The sequence below is a fragment of the Gopherus evgoodei genome, chromosome 9, assembly GCF_007399415.2.
Source record: "Gopherus evgoodei ecotype Sinaloan lineage chromosome 9, rGopEvg1_v1.p, whole genome shotgun sequence".
Taxonomy (NCBI): domain Eukaryota; kingdom Metazoa; phylum Chordata; order Testudines; family Testudinidae; genus Gopherus; species Gopherus evgoodei.
Window position 1 is genome coordinate 104306168 of NC_044330.1, and position 13332 is coordinate 104319499.

The following is a 13332-nucleotide window of genomic DNA, read 5'->3' on the forward strand; positions in this document are numbered from 1 at the left end:
AGCCTGCTGTTCCCTGCACGCCGGAGATGTTACCAACGGCGAGGGCTCTCAGTGCCATGACAGAGTCTGTGCTGCCTGACCCGGGCACCGCCGGTACGGGTAATACAGTCTCTTCAAGGGACTGTCCCCTGTCAGTACAGCAGAGCGGCACCGTTCATGATCACGGTCCCGCAGACACTCCAAGTCCTGTCGGCACGCCGGACACCACTGGCAGTCCCGGTGCTGTTTTCCTCGGTACTGGTCACACTCGCTGCACCGGTCGGTATCCCGTTCGCCGACCCGCTATCGGCACCGTTCCGACATCTGGCACCGGGGCAGGTACCTTGACTCCTGTAGCTCTTCTCCGAGCCTCGAGATCTCGGTCGACCTCCCGACACTGTTCTGGTTGGGGGTCTGGATCTCGTTCCAGGTACCGATACGCCTCCCGATGCCGGTCCCCGGTGCCGAGTTGGGCAAGGTCCGAGTGAGTCAGAGACTCGGCCCGTGCCTTCTTTTAGTACCTCCATGGCCGTCCGGACACGCATCCGTGTCATCCCATATGCGCAGATTTTATGCTCAGGACCACGATCCTGATATGATGGCCAGCGGGCGCCAGCCCCGAAGCAGAAAGAGCCTTGGCGAATGCAAGGTGTACTCTGCAGGGGCCCTGCACCTCTGGGTAGCAAAGCAACAAGCCTTGCTTAGCTGCGATAATTATAGCACCTGGGTGGAGGAGTTTCTCCCTCGAACCTCCCACCTGGAGTTCGCTGCCGTCTTGGAGGACGGGGGAAAGAATTTACCCTTTGTTGGTAAAGGCATCTTCGCGGCAGAGACAGCCCCAGACTGCGAAGCCTGCTGGACAATAGGGTCCTAATGCGTCTCAGCATGTATACGCCAGTGACCAAACGCAGGCCTTTCTGGCCCCAGCCGCCATACTCTGTGCCTAGCCAGAGGCAGAACTCTGGAAAATGGCAAGGCCAAGGTGGTCGCAGACAAACGTCAGGCCCCCTAAAAAGCCAAAGTCAAGGTCCCTCGCAATTACCACTGGGACCAAAGACGGACCTTCCAAGGTTCGCCGGAGGGCGGTGTACCAGTCGCAGGACGGGATCCTGATCCCGCTTTCTCCTGGCATGGCCCCAGTTACTTTTAGATCGCTGGGTCCTGCGCACGATGGAGCGTAGGTACCACCTTTAAATTGCTCCAGCCCTGTCCCCCTTCAGCGGACGAAAGGGGCTAGGGGTTTTACTCCCGTTATGCCCTAGTCCCCCACTCGAACACAGGTCTCAGACCTCCCTGGTCCTGCATGGACTCAACCGGTTTGGGATAAGGTTGAAGTTCTGCATGGTATCCCTGGGAACCATTATTCCATCCTTGCCTCCTGGGGGCTACTATGCCGCCCTGGATAGGAAGGACGCGTACTTTCGCAATGCCATCTTCCCTCCGCACGGGAGATGCCTCCGCTTTATAGCCAGCGGTCAATACTCCCGGTTTACGGCCATAGTCGCCGCCTACCGTAGCTATGTCGGATATGCGTTTTTCCGTATTGGGACGATTCGCTTATCCGAGGAGACTCTGAGACACAAACCACTCAGCCCATGGGCATCGTCACGGTCTTATTCACAGATCAAGGCCTGATGATTACTATAGAGCAATCCACTCTGGTTCCCACGCAGAGGTTGGGCTTCCTAGGGGCTATCTTGGTCTCCTACCTAGCCGGAGCCTGCTTATCACAACTGCGGTTTTAGGCGATGGCAACAATCATCTGAGGTCTGAAGGCTTTCCCAACGACCTCAGCTCGTTCTTGTCTCAGTCTCCTGGGTCCATGGTTGCCCGCAAGTTTGTAACCAAACACGCCAAGCTCCGCCTCCGTCCTCTCCAAGTCCGGCCCACCTCGGCGTACCGCTTGGACAGGGAGCCAGTGGTCATGGTAGTCACCGTTCCCTCGAACGCCTTAGGCTCCCTAGAGTGGTGGCTAACTCCCTCCTTGGTGTGGACAGGGATGCGGTTTCATCCGCCCCAGCCCTCACTGCCCCTGACGGCGGACGCATCATCTCTCTGCTCGAGTGCTCATGGTCACCTCCGAGCTTAAGGCCTTCGGTATTCTAGGGAGCTGGCATTCCTCATTAATGCCCCAAAAATGAGAGTAGTCCGCCTGGCATGCCAGGGGTTCCAGCGGCAGCTGCGAGGCCGTTGTATCTCGGTGTTTACAGCCAACACAATGGCCAGGTGCTTCATAAGTATTCAGGGGGGACATAGTCCTTCCCCCTTTTTTGTCAGGAGGCCATCCATTTCCGGGTCTTTTGCATGGCCCACTCGATGGAGCTGGCAACGTCCTTTCTCCCAGGCGTTTGGAACGTCTTACCTCTTTGACTCAGCAGGTTTTTCCTGTCTTACGAGTGATCACTCTGCCCCATGTGAGGCGTCCCGCTTTCCGGAAGTGGAGATGGTTCCTCACACAGACCTGTTCGCTCACCGCGAGAGCAGGAAATGCCAGGTGTTCTGCTCCTTCCAAGGTCTCTCCTCGGAATCGATCTTGGACGCATTCCTGATGCCATGGAACGGCCAACTGCATTATGCCCTCCCACTGTTCCCATTGGTTCGTTACGTCCTGCTCAAACTCCGCAGGGGCAGAGCGTGCATCATCATGATCACTCCAGAGTGGTCCAGGCAGCACTGACATACCACGTTGCTCGGCCTGTCAGCCCAGACCTCATCACTCAGGGCAATGACAGGCTTCGTCACTCGGACCTGCAGCCTCTTCGCCTCACGGTGGCTCCTGCGTACCTGAGTCGGGGTGACAGGCAGCCTTCCACCTGGTCAACGTACCGAGCCAGGTGGAAGCGTTTCCTTTACAGCTGCAGTACGCTCGATCTTGCTCCTGCTGAGGTCTCGATCCCCTCTATTTGGCCTGCCTCTGGCCTTCAGCGGCAGGATCTGGCGGTATCATCGCTGAGGATACTCTCAGCAGCCATCCCTACCTTCCAGCAGGCTAAGATGGACGTTCAGTGTCCCACGCTCTATGGGTTCGAGGTCCCTCAAGGGCTTGGAGCGCTTGCACCCTCGGGTGCGCCGCCCAGCCCCGCCCTGGGACCTCAACCTAGTCTTGGCCAGACGGGTCTCTGAGATCAGAGCTCTTACGAAGGTTCCACAAAGACAAGGTGCAGTTATGACCGCACCCGGCTTTCCTCCCTAAGGTGTTTTGGCCTTTCATGTTACCCACAGCTCAACGCAATGGGCATAACCGTTGCACTCCTTGGACATCTGTGGAGTGCTCGCATTATATTGTGCTGACAGAATCATTTCCTAAGGTGCCCCAGCTCTGCCCCGGTAGCGGGCCAAAGGGAGGGCTTGCTTGTTTTCCTCTCAGAGGATCTCATCTTGGGTGATGGCGGACATCCCCACTTGTTATGATTTGGCTCATATTTCCCCAAGCCACATCACCGTGCATTCTACCAGGGCTCAGGCTTCATCTGCCGCCTTGCTGGCTCGTGTTTCTACCCACGAGACCTGTCGCGAAGCTCCATTGGTCCTCGGTCCTTACCTTTGCTTCGCAGTATGCCCTGGTTCAGCAGTCAAGAGAGGCTGTAGCCTCTGGCTCGGCAGTTTTATTCTGCCACATTTCACTCCGACCCCACCGCCTTTGTAAGGCTTGGGATTCACCTAACTGGAATGGATATGAGCAATCACTCGAAGAAGAAAAGACGGTTACTCACCTTTGTAACTGTTGTTCTTCGAGATGTGTTGCTCATATCCATTCCGCACCCGCCCTCCTTCCCCACTGTCGGAGTAGCCGGCAAGAAGGAACTGAGGAGCGGGTGGGCCGGCAGGAGTATATATGGAGTGCCATGGTGGCGCCACTCTAGGGGGCGACCTGCCGGCCCACTGAGTTGCTAGGGTAAAAGTTTTCCGACGAATGTGCACGCGCGGCGCGTACACCTAACTGGAATGGATATGAGCAACACATCTCGAAGAACAACAGTTACAAAGGTGAGTAACCGTCTTATCAGGGTGCTATGAAAACAGGAAGCCGTGGACCCTGCCTCAAAGGAATTGCAATCAAACTCACACACATACTCTGGGCTGGATTCTGAGCTGAACCAATCAAAATGGCTGCATTTTACATTCACTTTGAATCAAAGTACATGACAATTTCCAAGGGTGATGCAGTGGGGAACTGGTCCCACTGTGATTCCATTGGCCTCAGAACTAGTGTCCGATCAGAAGTGGGCCATGCATGGAGGCACAAAGTGATGACGATTGTCTAGTCTCAGAGTAGTGCAGGTTTTTACAAAACCCACCAGCTCTCTCACCGTTAGGGTTTTGCTGCTGGAACGGCCTTTTCCTTTCTGCACATCTGTGCTTTAAACCTGACTTTGTCTGAGTGCTGCTGCTGCTGCTTAATCATCTGTAAAGGAAAATAATTCTCCATGGCAAGTGATCCGAGATCAGTGGCATCCTTGAGAACAGACATCCTGCCACTTGGTTAATAGGCATCCTATGCACAGGGAATGTTCAGTGCTGCAGTTCTAGTACTAATTAACTATCCCAAAGCTTCCCCTCAGGGTGAAGGAATCACTGTTTTAAAACTAGTCACATCACTACAGTTAGACCCTGGCTGTTCCTCTGCTGAAGGATGCTCTGTGCTGGGAGCCTCAAGTCAAATCAAAATGGTTTGATAGCTGGTTACTGGGCGGTTTGCCTCTGAAATGGAGGCTCAAAGTCTCCCGCTATCCAGCCTGCCGCCTATGAACAGGTTCAGTCCATCTACACTCACCATTCCCTTCTACTATACCAGTGCATTGTGGGTCCTCTGAAGTGCGAATCCTGCAAGTCCTGGTGCAGTTCCCTGAAGTGCGGGCTCATGGGAGTTGCAGTCCTCAGCTGAAAGTGTTGTAGCAAATTTAAGGCGGGAGGCCAGGGGTAAGTGTTCCCTGTAGATTAGCTGTGTTCAATGTAGCAGGTATTTTGTAATAGAAAACCACTGGTTTTGCATAAGATGTCCCTGTCATGTTTACAGGACAGAGCATGGGCCCATGCAGCAGGACTATAGTGCCACCCAGATGTGTGTACCCTGGCAGAGGCTAGTGCTCATGAGCCTTAGAAAGCTGTTGCCAACTACGGCATCTCCCACTGGTAGAAGGAGCTGGATGGCTGTCTGCAATCCAGAGGACACTAGCTGGCCAACTCTATCCCCTCGCATCTGGGGAGGGAGTCACCACAGCAGAAGATAGGTGTTTTGTTTCTTCCTCTTGAAGACAGATCAAAGACTCAAAATCCTGACTCCATCCATAAACCTACCCGACCCCGGCCACTCTCCCACGCCCAAAGGCTACTTCTGCTGGGAAGCAGATCTGGAGCTTGGCCTGCTGCAAAGGGAGGAAGGTCTGGAGACTGGGATGCTCCCTTTGAGTTGGCAGCTAGTGTTGAGCCCAGCAGCTGCTCTAAAGGCCTGATCTAAAGCCCATTGAAGTAAAGAGGAGCCTTTCTATTGACTTCAATGGGCTTTGGATCAGGCCCTTTACTATGTTGGGGATTGGACTGGCCCCAGAATCAGGGGAAAGGAAAGGTGGCTTACAGTATCCACTACAAACATCAGCTGTCCTGAGATTATTTTGGCCACAATTGAGGGTTTGGCCAAAGGATAAGAGCTGAACAAAATTGGGCTCTACACTCGCATTCCTGGGGTTCAGTCATGTGTAGTTTTGTAATTGTAGGAAGCTTCAGTGTGTTTGGGGGCGGGGGCTCCATGGGGTAAGCAGACACATGGCTTTGCTTAGAATTAGAGTCTATTTCGAAAAACAGCAACAGAGCTGAGAAACTTGTTAAAGACAAGCAAATGGAACATAGGAGTATCATAAACACTGGATAGCATCTTAGAGTTTTTCCAAGAGTCGCCTCACCCTATATATATATATATATAAAAGAAACATTTACTCTTGGGTACATTTTGGTTGTGTACACTTCATTCCGGATGAATTATGAATCTCTTTTAGCTGTAGCTGATTGTCTATCTCCTTGCTGAAAACTGAAACTGGAGACGCTTATGAGCTGTTTCATGGAAAGAAGCAAAGCCAGTTCTAAGTGTCTGTCGTGTGGTCTGGTAAAGTTGAAACTGGTAGCAGAGTTCTCTTGAAATCTCTAAAACACTTTAAAAACGGAATATAATTTCAATACTATCACACTGTAAAGTCTCTAGGAGCAGAGTAGTTTTTGTATAACTATAGAAACTGTTCACATTTGATCCTTATCTTCCGTAAGGAAAAGTTCTGTGGTTTTTAGCGACAATGATTACAAGCAGGGAGGACTGAAGGTATCCCATGCATTCAATTTGTTTAAATAATCTTTCCAAAGGTTAGATTCATGACAGCTGGCATGCATGCACTAGGCAAGTTGCTACAGGACAGTCAAAAAATGGGGATACTCTTAGTCCTGTCTCTGCAACACGTCTCTGATAGAACTGAGTGCAAGTCCCTGGGAAAATCTTTATTCACTTTTTTATTCAAAATATGAGATGGCTTATTGTGTGTGACTTTTTTTAAAAAATCCATAGTAACATTTTCTGTTCATGACTGTTTCGTGCTGGGTGCAGTATTGTTGACCACAGGAGTTTAAAAATCATGAATCAGGCCTCAAGGAACCCATGAGATTAGATAAAAATAATGAAAATAAAAATAATAAAGCTGGAATTCTTTTTCTTAGTTTCTGAGCCTGTAGGTCACATTTTCAAACTTTGCTCCACAATTGAGGGCTAGAAACTTACTGTTTAACAAAAAAAAATGGGGGAGGGGGAATGGGAAGAAAAGAAATCTTAGATTCTCATGTAATCACTTGACTCCAGTTACTGGAGCTAGCAGAAACAAAAACTCAAATATCACAAAACTTGCAACGGAATCACGACAGTTGGCGGTAGCATGTGTGTAAAAAGTAACTCAGAAGACGACATTTGTGATGCACAAGAAGTAGTTCTGTTGCTCCTACAAAACTCAAGAACAATGCTGCATATTCTTGAGTGCTTTCTACACCCACCCTAGGTATTAACTCACTGTTTACGCGTATATACAGGCACCTCTCTTCTTTAGAACACTTCCGTAAATTTGACCAAGGGATCACTGTGACACCCTCCTAAGAACACTCGGAACTGTAAGCCACTGTGTTACCTTTCTGCCTTAACAAGAGAGAGCTTTGCTGGAACTTATACTTTGTCTCTGCTTCCTGCCACAGCAGTCTGTCCACCTCCCCAGCAAACTGCTGAAGACTCTGCTAGCTTTAGTCTGGCCTTGTAAGTAACAGTCAGTGAACCCGGTGTCTAGACCCCCTCATTGGACACTCAAATTAGTCGCCGGTGCCAAAGCAACACTAGTACCCTCCTTGTGAATTTAGCTGAGGACTCACACTTGACTACAATTCAGCACTGAGATGGTTTTGCAATAAAACAATAAAAAGTTTAGTAATAAAGAACAGATTTAAGTGATATTAATTAAGAGAAAAAGCAACAGCTTGGTTACAAACAAAACAATACAGGCTTTCCAGTGACTAAAACTTAATGTTAGCAGCTTACAATCTTTGCCTAAGCACGTTTTTTACTTGCATCAAGTTACCAGAAATTCCAGGCGTTCAGGTCGGAGGATCCACTTTTCACAGACTCAGAGAGTATTGTTCCCTAGAGTGTCTTTTTGCTCCCCTTAGATTTCCCAAAGTCCATTGTCTTTGCCTCCAGAACCAGGAAGACTCCTGCAGGTGTGAACTCTGTCCACTGGTGTGCTGCTTACTAAACTGGTTTCTCCACCATTTGTTAGCTTGATGGCTTTGCTTACCTTATATGTAAATGTACTGTTATTGTCTGCTGTCTGTAATCAACCCAGTCAGACCCAGATATCCACATTCCTTTGCCTAGGGTGGGCTTGATTCACACACTGCCTTCAAACAGCATTTTACAAACATATTTCCAGCATCCATACATAATTCTTTATACACAACCTGTACATACATCACCCAGTGATATTCCTGACCAGCAGGTCACTAGTTTACATACGATACCTTACAAGGTCCCCCTTGGGCACATATTAGAACAGTATGTTGGGGATAGTGTGCCTATCAGGCCTGATAGGAATTACAGTAAACATGTCCAGTTATGCTAGGATCTCTCTTTCCAGCTGGGATGTGGGGGATGTGATGCTAATGGCATTTTCCTGATGTAAATCCTCTAGGGTATGTCTACACTGCAATAATGAACCAGGGGCACCGAGTCTCAGGGCCCAGGCTTTTGGGGGCTTAAGACAGCAATGAAGATGTTTGGATTCAGGCTGGAGCCTGGGCTCTGGGACTCTTTCCCTGCTCCTCTTGCAGGGTCTCAGAGCCCGGGTTCCAGGCCAAGCCTGCAGGTCTATACTGCAGTTTTATAGTTCTGCAGCCAAAGCCCTGTGAGCCTCAGCCAGCTGATCCAGGCCAGCCACGGCTGTGCCACATGTCTTTTATTGCAGTGTAGGCATACCCTCTGCAAAGGGTGAGAGGAGACCCTGACAAATCAAATGCAGTCAGCAATTCTCCTCAGTATATTTAGATACAAGGTGCAATTAGGCAGCATTTAATTTTTGCCTCTTAAGCAGCTTTTGTGTCCAATAGCACACGGCATGGTAACTTTTCCTCCTACCTCCACCAAGGGTTAATTTATCTTCTCTTGCACTGACTCCCTCCGGAGGGGTTTGAGCTAAAGTCCACCGAAGTCCATGGGAGGGTAACTAATCACGGGGACAACTTAGCAGGCCGTCTTTGGGGAGCCCTATACCAAAGGGACAGGCTATAAAATCCTTAGTTAAACAGGTGACTGTGGACTCAATGTGACGACTCGAGTCAAATGCTGTCTGTTCTAAGCTGAGAATTCACAGTCTGGCCTGTATCAGAAGTGAGCCCTTCAGTGCCCTGTTTTGCTAAGGAATATTGGGATTGTTTTGGGGAAGTTCTCTGGCATGTGTTATACAAGAGGTCCGATTAGATGATCACAAAAGACCCTCCTGGCCTTGGAGTCTACGAAACTCTAATAGAAACAGTCATTGCCTTGGTGATTTCTGTAAAGCTCTGGAGTCTCTCTAGTTAAGTATGGAGACACATACTGTGGTAGTTGGTAAGAGTCTCCAAGATTGCTTTGTAGTAAGATAGGATGTTGTTTGCAATCGGGGTTATACATGTAAAGGGCTTATGGGAATATGTATAGTTTTTGGATTTGCAGTGTTTATACCCTGCCAGTCACAGATGGTAGAAGGAGAGTGTCATTCAGGCCTGGTCCACACTACACAGTTAAATCGATTTAACGCTGTACCCATCCACACTACAAGGCACTTTAAATCAATTTTAAGGGCTCTTAAATTCGATTTCTGTACTCCTCCCCAACGAGAGGAGTAACCCTAAAATCGATATTACTATATCGATTTAGGGTTAGTGTGGACGGAAATCGAAGTTATTGGTCTCATTCTTTTACTGTGGCTACCCAGAGTGCACCACTCCGGAAATCGATGGTAGCCTAGGACCATGGAGGCACACCACCGAATTAATGTGCCCTAGTGTGGACGCATAAAATCGATTTTATAATATCGGTTTTATAAAACCGGTTTTAGTAATTTCGATTTTATGCTGTAGTGTAGACATAGCCACAGTGGAGTGAAGATTCACATCAGGTACACAGTTATGCACCCTTTCTGATGATACATATGGTGATGTATCCTGCTTGCAATGAAATAGATTACATATAATTTTTTACAATTTTTAGATTGCTCTAAGGTTATTGTGTTGTTTAAGCTAATGGTTTCGTCTGCGACTGCTGTAGACAATGACTTCTTTAAATGCTTATTCTTGTCCCTCTATATTCACTGTGTTGGTAAAAAAAAATTATACATGTGATTTCTCCTTCCCTCTCCATCGTCTCCATCTTCAAATGCATGAGAACAGGCATTCCTGATACTTAGGCCATGTCTACACTACAGCATAAAATCAAAACTATTAAAACCGGTTTTATAAAATTGGTTTTATAAAATCAATTTTACGTGTCCACACTAGGGCACATTAATTCGGTGGTGTGCGTCCATGGTCCTAGGCTACCATCGATTTCCAGAGCAGTGCACTCTGGGTAGCTCAGTAAAAGAATGAGACCAATAACTTCAATTCCGTCCACACTAACCCTAAATCGATATAGTAATATCGATTTTAGGGTTACTCCTCTCGTTGGGGAGGAGTACAGAAATCGATTTTAAGAGCCCTTAAAATCGATTTAAAGTGCCTTGTAGTGTGGACGGGTACAGCGTTAAATCAATTTAACGCTGTTTAAATCGATTTAACGCTGTAGTGTGGACCAGGCCTTACTGTGAACAGAAAAGGAAAATGATAAACCTCAATTTCAGTTCTAGGCAGGCAAATATTATGATCAGGAGTTTATCCATTTCTGGCCTCAGAACTACATGTGTCTTATAAAGTTTACTTGGTTAGTCTTTCCTTACAACTCTGTTACAAGACCTTAATTCTTATGTGCAGAACCCATCTGGCTTTGAATTGTGTTTTGGGGTGGGCTGTTTCAAACACAGAATTGGAGCTATGAGTAAAAGAAAACTCTAACCTGAGCTGTTTGGAGGAAGTAACTGGGATCTGTTGGAAGGAGAAGCCCTTGGACTTTAATACTTTGACATCAGTCTGGCTGTGGAAGCTTGAATTGGGTGTTTTGCAGTTTAAAATCCAACTTCTAGTCTAAACCTGACTGCATCTGAAGGATCTGCTGGGGTTTAATTTGGTAAATCAAAGTAGATTACCATAATCCATTAAACCTAGATTTGATGGCAAGAAATTTACTCTCTGAAAAGAAATGACCTCTTTCCCAGATTCCACTGTGCTAACCACTTGTGGGGAAGTCCCAGCCCCATTGAAGTCAATGGAATGTTTGCAATCACGTCTGTGGGACCAGAACATCATGGCATCCAGGGTGAAGAACGAGTACCATGGAGATGTCCCGTATACTTTATTATGGGAGAAATAATGGGATGTGTGAATCATCGCCTGACACATTTAACTCGTAATTCCAGTGTTGTTTTGTCTCGCACTAGTTAGCTTGGTCTTTCTCTTCTCATTTACACTGAAGTGACTCCCCTGGCTACAGCGGAGTAAATCCTCACGCTGGTGTAAAGTAGGTTTTATTTCACTGAAGCCAGTGAGCTGATACTGGTGGGAGTGAGAGGAGAATCTGACTCTTTCTCTTTAGCTGTGCCAGTTTCTCCACTCTGGCCATCACGTCCTCTCTGAAGCATTTCAGTTTTTTAAAATGCCCCCCCTCCCCCCCCGGCTATTCTGAACAATAATGCTCCTCAACTGCTAATATTTTGAAGTATCTTCTCCTTTGTCTTGGGACTGATGTGCTGTCACTACCCCTGTGGAACTCAGAGGTTTCACTGACCACTTTAGCTCTCTACTTTGTGTGCAATCAGTTCAGTAGGATAATAGACGTTCAGAACTGAAATGCTCAGCTAGTCAATTTCATCCCTCTACCAGGACAGGATACAGTCCCCCCAGCAGGGGTAGGAGAATTTTTTTTTTAAAGGTAATTAGTCTCTCCCTCAATTTAATCGCTCCTATAGATTTATGGTGGTAAACAGTTGTCTTATCTTGCTAGAGTTTAAGAACTACATCTGAAAAATTCAGTTACAATCTTATCAGAAGAGTGGCAGAGGGGAAAAGGCTAAGTTATGCTGAATGTTTGCTTTTGAGAGTCAAGATTTTATTTTTAATTTCACCGCGGCCTGTCACTCTTCTGAACACGCATGTTAGCAGCAGTGACAGCTGGAAGTGACAGGTTGTAACACAACTGTAGCTTTTCCTCACTGGAGTCCCACGCCACTGAGTGTTATTCAGCATGTGGAACTCCACAGTATGCTCTGCTTTACCATTAACAGACTGAAACTGTTAAAACTTTTTGTTTTCCTCCCCCCCCATCAATATTAATAACTTCTTCAAATAACTCTTCCAAGGAAAGCCCCCCTGCAAATACACTGGGTCTACTAACAAATAAAGAGCAATAGTAATTTGAAATTTCCAATAGTAATTTTAAAAGAAGCACCATTATTACAACAAACAAACTTCTGTAAAATATATAATCATATAACAGTGTGTGTGGAAATGACGTTATTCATATTGCAATAAACAAGTGGGACTGCTTGGTGTGAACACCTGCGTTGCAATCACTGTTGCTAAAGGTGACTCTTCCTGGGGCTTACAGTATAATAGCTATATGTGCGCTGGTTTTTGTTAATAGTTTGATATACTGACTTTCCCATTGGTCCGATACATTGTTAAGGTCTTTTGAGCCTGATAGCTAAGATTTACAATCTAAAGAAGTAATAAGAACAAAATTAAGTAGGAACTCAAACATAGCTGAGTGACCTCTATACAAGTGGAGGAATACTTTCCATGGATTGCTCTGGGGGAAATTCTGGCCTCCCTGACACCAATGACATAATTTCCATTGACTTCACCAGGGCCAGGATTTCATCTAGGGTAAAGCTGTGTTCAGCCGAGTGGATTTAAACTCTTGAGTCAGAAGCCAGCTGAGCCCGTTGATACTCAGATCTGAACTCCTCAGAACTGATGCTCAATTGCAAGAAATAAAACCAGATTTAGCCACATTAAATCTGACTCTTCTCTTCTATGTAGGCTCTAATGCTGCTCCCAGCGCCGCGGTATGTGAATACCTTCCAGGCAATGTACAAAAGCTTTTAAGAGTTTAAACCTAATTTAAGATCTATTCTCCACATGCAGCTCCTACTGAATTCAACGAGAGCTGTGTGTGCTCAGCTGAGGCCCTCCCTCGGGTAGGAATAGGTTGGATATAAAAAACAAGATCCTCAAAATGCTAAGAAACTGACATGTGCCTGAAAACCAAATCTAGGCAGGCAAATAAGTACCACTCTCCTATGCAAGGATAGAGGATCATCACACATTTTTTAGAGGTGTGAGTATGCAAATCTAAGTGGACGCAATATGGCTATAGCCTATGGAACTCATTGCAACAAGTATTATTGTAGCCAAGAGCTTGGCATGAGTTAGAAAAAGACTAGCTATTTATATGGAGTAAAGAACAGGGGAAAAGATTCTAGGGAGACAAACTCACCCATCCTCATATAGCAGCTACTTCATTTTTGATCAGAGTTAAAAAAGGGACAGCACCTTCTGACTTGACAGATGCACTTCTCTCCTTCCAAGCAGAAGCACTCCATATAAACAACTGGCTGCATAAGCAAAACGGGAAGAGGAGTGGTCTTGAATATGGCTGTGGCTTATAAACACATTTGTCAGATGTAAATATTTTGGAGGTTAAAGAAA